Genomic DNA, 11,582 nt, shown 5'->3' with positions numbered 1-11,582 from the left:
TTGAATTTTATTAAGTATTTTCCTTCATTCACTGAGATGACAGTTTCTACTTTTCAGGGGGTACAAATACTGAATTACCTTGCTTTGCCATGATAAATCCTCTTTACAAAATATTGCTGGAATTAGACTGCAGATTATTTTTTTATGATATGTGAGCTTATGTTTAAAAAAGCTAGAAACCTGTAAATTTCCTATTTTTAATGGCCTTATAAGATTTTGATACAAATGTTAAGCCGTAATCATAAATGGAGATATTTTCCCATTTTTTTCCTATTCCTTGGAAAAGTTTGAGTAAATAAGTATAATTTTTCCTTGAAAGTTTAGTGGAATTCCCCAATAAGGCCATTGGTCAATATGAAAATTTATGAGAATGTTTTAATCTATAGATTCAATCACTGAAGAAGATATGAATCTTTTCAGATTTTTTATTTTGGGGGCCTATTTTTTGGCAACTTTTATTTTTCTAGGAATAGGTGAATATCATTTATTTTTTTGTCTTTATTTTTTAATATTACATTAAAAAATATGAGGTCCCCATACACCCCCCAACCCCCTCACCCCACTTCCCCCCCTAACAACAACCTCCTCCATCATCATGATACATTCATTGCATTTGGTGAATACATCTCTGAGCACCACTGCCCCTCATGGTCAATGGTCCACATCATAGCTCACACTCTCCCATATTCCACCCACTGGGCCATGGGGGGACATACAATGTCTGGTAACTGTCCATGCAGCACCACCCAGGACAACCTCAAGTCCTGAAAATGCCCCCATATCTCATCTCTTCCTCCCATTCCCTACCCCCAGCAGCCACCATGGCCGCTTTCTCTACACCAATGCCACATTTTCTTCGATTACTAATCACAATATTTCATGAATAGAATATCAGTAAGTCCACTCTAATCCATACTCTATTCGTCCATCCTGTGGACCTTGGAATGGTTGTGTCCACTCCACATCTATATCAACAGGAGAGGCTTGTGAACAAAGATCACATCTGAGTCCAGCTCCATCACACCGAAACACAAACTCCAATGTAGGGCCAACTGACATGGCACTGAACTCCAAGTGCCATGACCATAGGACCTGTGGATCTCTGTAGCCCTCCAAAGAACCAATACCCGGGGTTGTATCTACTTTATCTGTCACTGGAACTCTGCTGAGGAATGCATAAGGGCAACCCCTTTGATAATCTCCTGGATCTTTTTGGAGACTCACAGCCATATACACTAATTTGTCCTTTCCATTTCCCCCTTTGATTCAGGTCACACAGCATTTTTAACTCCTGGTATTATATGTAGATTGAGATATTTTGCTGGTGCGAGTTGACCTTTTATTCAAGGTCATTTTCTAGTTACATCATCAGCTGGTATTTGGTAGTAATCCCTCCATGCCAGGGAGGCTCATTCCTGGGAGTCATGTCCCAATCTGATGGGGAGGCAACACATTTACATGCTGAGTTTGGCTTCAAGACTGGCCACATTTGAGCAACACGAAGGCTCTCAGGAGGTAACTCTTAGGCACCCTGCAGCTCTAGGCCTTGTTCTTATTTCAGGTGCACAGGCTCACAAGCATACTCATTAGTATCAAGGGCTCATTGTTGGACCTTACTTATTTTTTGGTCTTTGCTATTGCACTTGGGGGATTGTTACTGTTCGTTTAGGGGCTGTGGTAGAGCTCCCCTGGCTAGGAACTCAGCACTCCCTCAGTTGTTTTTAATTGTATCCACTATGAAAATATCCAAACATTTTTATGTACCCTGGATATATGCCCTGTAGAACATCCTGCCAACCATGTGTCCCCTGTCAATAACATCCCACACCAGTATTCCTCTCCTGCCATTGATGAACCTCTCTGTGATCCAAAACATCATGAAAAGTGAAACCCAATATATTGCCAGGTTCCATTAATAGTAAAATGGAATATAGTGATGAGTTTAAAGGTTAGATATACAATACATATTAACTTGGAAAAATTAAGTTAAAAATAAATTGGGGTATCAAAAAATTTAAAAATGCAAAAGCTTTGTTTTGGATGTTTTACCTTCCGTCACTGCAATAAGTGTTGCCCTGTATGCAAAAGGCAAGGCAAGTACTTCCGTCTTTTCCTCAGTGTCTATGTCCTCTCTTTTTCTTTTCTTTTCTCCTAACTATTGAGCTTCTCTTCACAAGAGCCCTAGATCACAGTAATTCATATATACATTATATACAGTACTCCCACACATCCACCATAAAACCTTTTCCCTTCCACAGTGATATTCTAATAACTTATTCATATCATATTTACTGAAACTGATGTACAGACTCTGAGACAATAGCTTTCAAACAAGGTGACATCTGTGCTTACATCGTGGTTCATACTTTAGGATACACAGATTTCTAAATTTTTAGTTATCCTATGTTTTACATTATGGTTTACATTATAAGTCTGTCATCCCCTATATGTTTATGGTGTAATATTACATGTTTTATATCCATCCTTGTGTACTCTCGTGAACTCCTCTCTTATCCCTACATTTACCTTGGTTCTATCCATTCAACATCCATTTTCCCCTCCCCTTGTGGCCCAAAGTGACAGTCAACCTCCATTTCCCAAGGAGCCACGTACAGAGATACTTGCAACAGTGTTCAGGGCCTGACTTGCTCAGCTGCCCTAATGCCCTGGGAGCCACCCTTTCTCTCAAGAGATACAGTTCCCTCTATTTGATGGCATTAGTCCTCCCCAGGATGTGGGTCCACCCTCACTCTCACTCCTTGGGTCTCTACCCAATGGTGCAACCCACCCTGGCAAAATGAGCATTCAGACATTCCCCAGGAGTCCATCCCGCATCAGACCATCCCCTCCGAGCATCCTAAACAGATAAGACTCCTGATTATATTTTGATACGATTTTCTCAGTATTTTACTCTTAACCAACACCTGACTCTCTCCTATGTTCATATGTTGCCCCTCCCTCCTCCCAATTTTTGGGCAATATTACCCATCCACCCATCCCTAGCCCCCCTCAAATCTGCAAAGCCCAACCCAAAGGCAACCCCTTGCCCCCATTTTATCTCTCCTTTGTGCTCATACTTACCATCAGCTCATCATAGATTTCACACCTGCAGACGTAGGCTCACATCCTTCCTCCACCCCCCGATTTCCTGTAAGCCTATCTTCCAGTCTCTAGCTCTTTGAGGCAGCTTGCTTATTTCATATCATTGAGGTCATGTAGTATTTGTCCTTCAATGCCTGGGTTGCTTCACTCAACATAGGTTCTCAAGATTCATCAATGTTATCACGTGTGTTTGTAGTGTAATTGTTCTTACAACTGCGTAGTATTCCATTGTATGTATATACCTCATTTTATTGATCCACTCGTCTGTTGATGGGCATTTGGGTTGATTACAACTTTTGGCAATAGTGAACAATACTGCTATGAACATTGGTGTGCATATATTGGTTTGTGTCCTTGTTTTCAGTTCTCCTGGGTATATACCCAGGAGTGGTTTTGCTGGGTCATATGGCAAATCTATGGTTAGTTTTTTGAGAAACCACCAAACTGTCATCCAGAATGTCTGGATCCTTCTGCATTTCCACCAGCAGTGGATGAGTGTTCCCCTTTCTTCACATCCTCTCCAGCACTTGTAGTCTTCTGTTTTTTTCATAGCTGCCAATCTTATGGGAATAAGATGGTATCTCATTGTAATTTTGATTTGCATTTCCCTGATAGCTAGAGATTTGGAGCATTTTTTCATGTGCTTTTTAGCCATTTGTATTTCTTCTATGGAAAAGTTCTGTTTAAATCTTTTTCCCATTTCTTAACGGGTTGTTTATCTTTTTATTTTCAAGATATATGAGTTCTTTATATATGCAAGTTATAAGTCTCTTATCAGATATATGGTTACCAAATATTTTCTCCCATTGTGTGGGTTCCCTTTTTACTTTCTTGACAAACTCCTTTGAGGTGCAGAAGGCTTTAATTTTGAGGAAGTCCCATTTATCTATTAGTTCTTTTGCTGCTCGTACTTTTGGTGTGATATTCATGAAGCCATTTTCTATTACAAGGTCCTGTAGATGTTTCCCTACACTGCTTTCCAAGGTCTTTATGGTCTTGGCTCTTATATTTAGGTCTTTGATCCATCTTGAGTTGATCTTTGTATAAGGTGTGAGATGGTAATCCTCTTTCATTCTTCTACATCTGGAGATCCAGTTCTCCAGACACCATTTGTTGAATAGGCCATTCTCTCCCAGTTGAGAGGGTTTGGTGGTTTTATCACATATTATATGGCTATATATATGAGGTTCTATATCATAACTTTCAATTCGATTCCATTGGTCTGTGTATCTCTCCTTATGCCAATACCATGCTGTTTTCACTACTGTTCCTTTGTAGTATGTTTTGAAGTCAGGTAGTGTGATTCCTCCAATTTCGTTTTTCATTTTCAATATGTCCTTGGCTATTTGGGCCTCTTTCCTTTCTAAATAAATTTCATAGTTAGTTTTTCTAGTTCCTTAAAGAAGGCTGTTTGGTTTTTATTGGGATTGCATTGAATGTGTAGATCAGTTTTGGTAGAATAGACATCTTAGTAATATTTAGTCTTCCTATCCATGAACAGGGAATATTCTTCCATTTATTTAGGTCTTCTTTGATTTCCTTGAACAGTCTTTTATACTTCTCAGTGTATAAGTTTTTTACATCTTTAGTTAAATTTATTCCTAAATATTTTATTTTTTTACTTACTATTGTAAATGGTATTTGTTTCCTGATTTCCTCCTGATCTTGCTCATTATTGGTGTACAAAAATGCTACTGATTTTTGCACATTGAACTTATAACCTGTGATTTTACTAAACTCATTTATGAGTCCTGGAAGCTTTGTTGTAGATCTCTCAGGGTTTTCTATGTATAGGATCATGTCATCTTCAAATAATGAAATTTTGACTTCTTCCTTTCCAATTTGAATACCTTTTATATCTGGTTCTTGCCTCAGTGTTTCAGCAAGTACTTCTAAGACAATGTTAAAGAGAAGGGGAGACAATGGGCATCCTTGTCTTGTTCCTGACTTTAGAGAGAAGGAATTTAGGATTTCTCCATTGTAAATGATGTTGGCTGTGGGTTTTTCATATATACTCTTTATCATGTTCAAAAAATTTCCTTGTATTCCGATCTTTTGGAGGATTTTTATCAAGAAAGTGTGCTGTATTTTGTCAAATGGTTTTTCTGCATCTATAGTTATAATCATGTGATTTTTTTCCTTCAATCTATTTATATGGTGTATTACATTGATTGATTTTCTTATGTTGAACCATCCTTGCATACCTGGAATGAATCTCACTTGGTCATGGTGTATAATTCGTTTAATGTGTTGTTGAATACAATTAGCAAGTATTTTGTTAAGTATTTTTGCGTCTAAGTTCATTAGAGAAATTGGTCTGTCATTTTCTTTTCTTGTGGTGTATTTGTTTGGCTTTGGTACTAGGGTAATGTTGGCATCACAGAAGGAGTTCAGCAATGTTCCTTCTGTTTCAATTTTTTGGAATAGTTTCAGCAGGATTGGTGTTTGTTCTTTCTGGAATGTTTTGTAGAATTCACCTGTGAATCCGTCTTGCCCTGGGCTCTTCTTAGTTGGGAGGTATTTAATGACTGATTCTATCTCTTTACTAGTGATTGGTTTGTTGAGATCATCAATTTCTTCTTTTGTCAATATGGGCTGCTTATGTGTTTCTAGGAATTTGTCCATTTCCTCTGAATTCTCATTTTTGTTGGAATATAGTTTTTTCAAAGTATCCTCTTATGATAGTCTTTATTTCTGTGGGGTCAGTGGTAATATCGCCTTTCTCATTTCTTATTTTGTGTATTTGCATCTTTTTTCTTTTTTTGCTTTTAGTCTCGCTAAAGGTTTGTCAATTTTATTGACCTTCTCAAAAAAACAGCTCTTGGTGTTGTTGATCGTTTCAAGTACTTTCTTATTTTTTATTTTGTTTATTTCTACTCTTATCTTTGTTATTTCCTTCCTTCTTCTTCCTATTAGATTACTTTGTTGTTGTTTTTCTAATTCCTCCAAATGTGCAGTTAGTTCTTAAATTTTTGCTTTCTTCTTTTAGATATATGAATTTATGGCTATCAATTTCCCTCTCAGTACTGCTTTTGCTGCATCCCATAAATTTTTGTATGTTGTGTTATCATTATCATTCGTTTCAAGGTAGTCTTTGATTTCTTTTGAGATTTCCTCTTTGACCCACTGTTTTTCTAAGAGTGTGCTGTTTAATTTCCAAATCATGGTCTGAAATCTGGGCCTCTGACCCTTGCAAATTTCCAGCTTCACTCCACTGTGGTCAGAGATATTATTTTGTATGATTTCGATCTTTCTGAATTCATTAAGCCTTTCTTTGTGGCCTAGCATATGGTCTATCCTGGAGAATGATCCATGTGCACTTGAGAAAAATGTATATCCTGCTGTGTTTGGGTGTAATGATCTATATATGTCTATTAGATCCAGCTCCTCTAACATACTGTTCAAATGTTTTGTTTCTTTAGTGATTCTCTTTTGAGATGTTCTGTCCAGAGTCGATAGTGGTGTATTAAAATCACCCACTATAATTGTAGATGCATCTATTCTTTCACTTAGTTTTTCCAGCATTTGCCTCACGTATTTAGAGGCCCCCTTGTTAGGAGCATAAATATTTATGATTGTTTGATCTTCTTGACAGATTTTCCCTTTTACTAAAATGTAGTATCCTTCTTTGTCTCTCAACATTGTTTTGCATTTAAAGTCTATTTTGTCTAATATTAATATAGCTACTCCTGCAATTTTTTGATTATTGTTTGCTTGTAAGATTATTTTCCAACCATTCACTTTCAACCTCCATGAGTCTCTGGGTCTAAGATGTGTCTCTTGTAGGCAGCATATAGATGGGTCATATTTCCTTATCCAATGTCCCAGTCTGAATCTTTTGATAGGTGAGTTAAGTTCGTTGACATTCAGTGTTATCACTTTCAAGGAATTATTTGTGTTAGCCATATTTTGATTGGAGTTGTGTTTGTCATATTTTGTGTGCTTTTTTCCCCTTGTTTTCTGTCTTTTTTGTTGCTCTTACACTCTCCTCCAACTCTGCCTGTCCTGTTTTTTCCTTTCTTCCTGCAGAATTCTCTTTAGAATTTCTTAAAGGGGAGGTTTCTTGTTGTTCTAGATATGTGCATGTACACATCTTAGTATATACACATATATTTCCTTACATTCTCTGCAGAGAGGCCCTCAAGGCTGCAGTAACAATGAGCAGAGATAATGCCCAGACTTTAGGTTGTAAAACCATTCTCCAATAAATGCCTTCTTAGAGAAATTGCTCTTTCTAGGAAAGAAATATGCAAGAAGGATCTGGAATATTTTGTAGTACCAAAAAGTAAATAGATGTAAATAATTCCGTCAATGATAGGGTTATAGTAAAGACCAATAAGATGCACTGCAAAGAGCTACCATGGCTAAAAAGTAGAACAAATTGAAAATCAACAACAAAAGTAGTATTGTATCACACCCCAAAGTTTGAAATAAATGTTAGGAGTCAATCCTGTCAGAATTGAGCCAACTTCCCTCTAGAGTCTGTAGGACTTGGGTGGTCTTTGCCATGTTTACTGCCTTTTGGCTCCCAGCTCTGAAACCTTCAACTAAGGCCCTATGGAAAGTTTCTAATCAGTTGGGCCTGGTCATGTCATTGGGATCCCATTGGGGGTCCTTGTCTGGGAACTGAGTGTGGGCATATTGATCCCTGTCCAGGCTTCCACCAGATGGGTGCTCTTTAAGCCAGGTGAAAGCTCCTTTTGTGAATCACATTCTCTCCTTGAAGTTGAGTAAGGTCATAAGGAGCTGCTTACAGTCAGTCAGCCCTGGTGGGTTTGCAGGTTTGAATGATAGACTGGAAGAGGTCCATCATGACCTGAGGCTTCTCCAGGTATGTGGGGTGTGACTTTTCCAGATAAAGAGATCAGTAGTAGTGAAGTGTCCTCCTTGTATATGGTCATCAGCATCATAATAAATTGGAGCCCAGGCTTCAGAGAGAGGTAGCTGCAGGGTGGCCCTTCTCCCTGCTCCACCTGTCCCTGGGGCTCCTCGTGGTCTGAGTTGCTATCTTTCAGGGACTCCTCCTGAGTGATGGCCAGCACTATGCTGCCAGTGGTCAAGATTGGTGGAGACAGCCATTGCAGAGGTGCAGAGGCTGCACTGTTTGGAGAAAGCGGCTGTGGGAGTGGCTGCGGGAGTGGCTGGGCCATGTTGCTTGGAGAAATTGCCAGCAGAACCTGCTGTGGGAGCGGCTGCTGCAGCAGCTGCGCTGTGTTGCTTGGAGAAAGCAGCTGCGAAACCGGCTGTGGAAACAGCTGCAGGAGCAGCTGGCTCCTGTTTCTTGGAGAAAGTGGCCGTGGAACTGAACCGGCTGTGGAAAGGACTGTGGGAGTGGCTGTAGGAACAGCTGGGCTGTGTTGCTTGGAGAAAGCAGCTGCAGAATCGGCTGTGGGAATGGCTGTGGAAGCGGCTGCAGGAACGGCTGCGAGGTAGAGCTGCTCTGGGAGGACGGTGGGTGTGGGGGCAGTGAGGTCACGCTGTTCAGGAAGGATGCCAGTGGAGACAGCTGTCAGGGTAGCGAGGTCATACTGCTCAGGGAGGACGGCAGTGGAGATGGCAGTCAGGGCAGCGAGGTTGCATTGCTTGGGAAAATTGGCTCATCCCCACTCCTTGGCACTGGCACTGTAGGAACAATCTCATAAGTTGGTGGCCCCTCTAGAATTGGTGGGTTGTCACTAGATTTGGGGCTTACTTTCTCTGGACCCTTTGCAAGGCACCTGTTTGGCCTGGTTCCTGAGATAGCACCTGTGAGCTTTTGTATCAGGCAAATCCTGGCTTCCTTACTCACCCTTAACTAGGGCGGACTTTGACTTGCAGTGTCCTGCCAGGCATCAATGTAGGGGAACTGGCCAGGGCACTCTGGTTTTCTCGTTAACATCTCATGGACTTTACAGATGATCCGGGATCAAAGGTGCCCTCCTGGGGCCAGCCCATGCCAAAAGCCAGCCATTGTAGTTCACAAAGCATTCTAACATTTCCTGGTTAGAACTTTATGCCACATCTTCGTGGAAAACTCAGGGAAAGTTTTTCTGCATATAACTTAATGGGGTCCTACTTTCTGTGCTTCCCATGTTTCCTCTGTGTGTTGACACTGCACAACACTCACTCAGCCTTTTGTTTCAACCATCCCCAGCTGTGTCCATTGTGGGAACACAAGGCGCCTCTTAGCCTAAGCAAGTCAGTATAAGCTCGGGACTCGGAAGAAGGTTTTTTTTTCAGGGAGGTGCCCCAGACTGCCCTGGACCAGAGCGGTTACCACAGATCTGTGGATCTTTTCATGTGCTTTTTGGCCATTTGTATTTCTTCCTTAGAGATATATACAAAGAATTCTCAAAACTCAACCATATATATTCTCCTGTTTCTATCATTGATGGAGAATTAAAAATGAAACATAACACATGAATCTATTTTCCTGGTTAATCATAAGCATGTCTAACCTAGTACAGCTCATGATTAAATGTCTCATTGTGTGTTTGCAGCAGGCTATGTTCTGAATGTCACAGTTGCTTTCAGTGGGGAGAAAAATGAAGAAATAGCTAAGTGATCCTAATAGTACCTTTTAAAAAAATACATAGGTAGGAAAAAATATATGAAAAATAGTTCTACATAATAGCCATGAGAGAAATGCAAATTAGAACCTCATGAGATACCACTACCACTAGTTTGAAAAAAATGAGAATATCAACTAGTGGCATGAATGCAGAACAACAGGAACTCATATGTTTTACTCATATGAATACCAAACAAAACAAAACTGCCACTTTGGAATATAATATCAGTTTCTTCTAAAGTAAATCATACACTTAACAAATATTCCTTTAGTCCCACTTGTAAATATTTACTCAAGAGAATGGAAAATATTTCCTCATACAATCTTGTACACAAATCTTTAACCAGCTGTTTTCTTGGTCACAAGAACTCAAAAAAATAAAAATAAAAATGATCATGAACAGGGTGAAAAATAGAGGAATGAGGAGAAAGGGCAGCCTGGTAAGTGTAACTGGGGGTGTGAGTGGCCCCTCTCATCCCAGAAAGAAAAGAGACTGAGGTAATTGACTCCTAACACTAAAGACTCTGAGGCCCTCCTCTATTTACATACAAAAGGAGAGAGACAGTTCTCTGCATAGCTGGCTGATAGACAAGGCAGATTCCCACCAACAATTCATAAGGCCACGTTTTTACATAAAAAGATGGAGATGATGCTATGGACAGAACTTTTCTTTGAGCCTTGTGATAGAAGATACCCTGAGTATATCTCCAGCCTTGAGGAGGCCCCTTTGACACAGTCATGGAACATTTTTTGTGAGGAAATCCCTCTGCCCATGTTACCAGGCAGCCTGGATCAACCAAGGCTCCTACTGCCAGCAAGCCTTGGGCCAGGTGAGCTATCAGCAGGAGGGAGGGTCACACATCAGTCACAGATCAAACCCAGGCACCCACTCTACATGGGTCCACACACCCCTTTACAGAAGTGTCCCTGCCTCCTCCTCCTGTATAAAAAGCCCAGTCCCCTGCCCCTTGAGGAACTGTGAATATTGAAACAATTCTTATCCGAGAGCAGTGACTAGTAGTCACTTCTATTGGTATTACTTCCCGTAGTATTGTTATTGATGTCTTAACACCTTGCCTGGAATAAAGAGAATCCCTGACAATTGCATACATAAGATCACAGATGGTTCCCATTTGCCCTTCCCCAAGATCTGGGGATCAGCGGTCTCTGTGTTCTCAGGTCAAGGGTGGCATCAGCTCCATATAGTGGCCACTGGCTGGCCATCCTATGGTCTTCCCCTACCAACCTCCTTCCACAGGCCTCCCCAGGATTTTCACAGCCAAAACCAGATCCCAAAGCACAGATATATGAAGGGCAATCCCAGGATAAAGGTCTCATCCCCAAATGGGTCACCACTATGGGGACTTTGCCTAAAACACTTGTTGAATTTCAGCTTAAGAATTAACTTACCTTTAGAGACCAGTCCTCACACTGTTATTCCACAGGAAGCTTCTGAGCTTAGATGGAAGGATGTCAACTGTCACAGGAATTTAGTGCAGGTTCCCAAAAGTGGCATTAATGAAGTTCTTTTAGTTATCTGAGAATAATTTCCTATAGATGGCTTCAGGCTTGGTTGATCGTTTAAGATGCAACTCTAAGGAAGCAGCTGTGGCTCAAGCAATTGAGCTCCCATTTACCATATGTAGGACTCAGGTTCAATTCCTGGAACCTCCTGTTAAAAAATAAAGGCATCCCAGACCTGTGCAGTGAGGTGCAGCCCCTGCCCCCACATGCAAAATGAAGCACCAAAAAGAGGATGGTGCAACCAGATAGAAAAAAAAGATACAATCCCTTACCTTTGCTCCCAAACCCATAGCAGATTTCAATCACTTCTTTCAAATGCAGACATTCTGAAAGCTAGAAGCATCAGTGTAAATGCAGTATGGGATACAGCCACAGGCTTCTTTCAACTACTCCCCCCCCCCCACCC

Source organism: Dasypus novemcinctus, unplaced genomic scaffold (genome assembly GCF_030445035.2).
Source record: "Dasypus novemcinctus isolate mDasNov1 unplaced genomic scaffold, mDasNov1.1.hap2 scaffold_104, whole genome shotgun sequence".
NCBI lineage: Eukaryota > Metazoa > Chordata > Mammalia > Cingulata > Dasypodidae > Dasypus > Dasypus novemcinctus.
The sequence above is the reverse complement of the archived record's forward strand: the minus strand, read 5'-3'. Positions refer to the sequence as shown.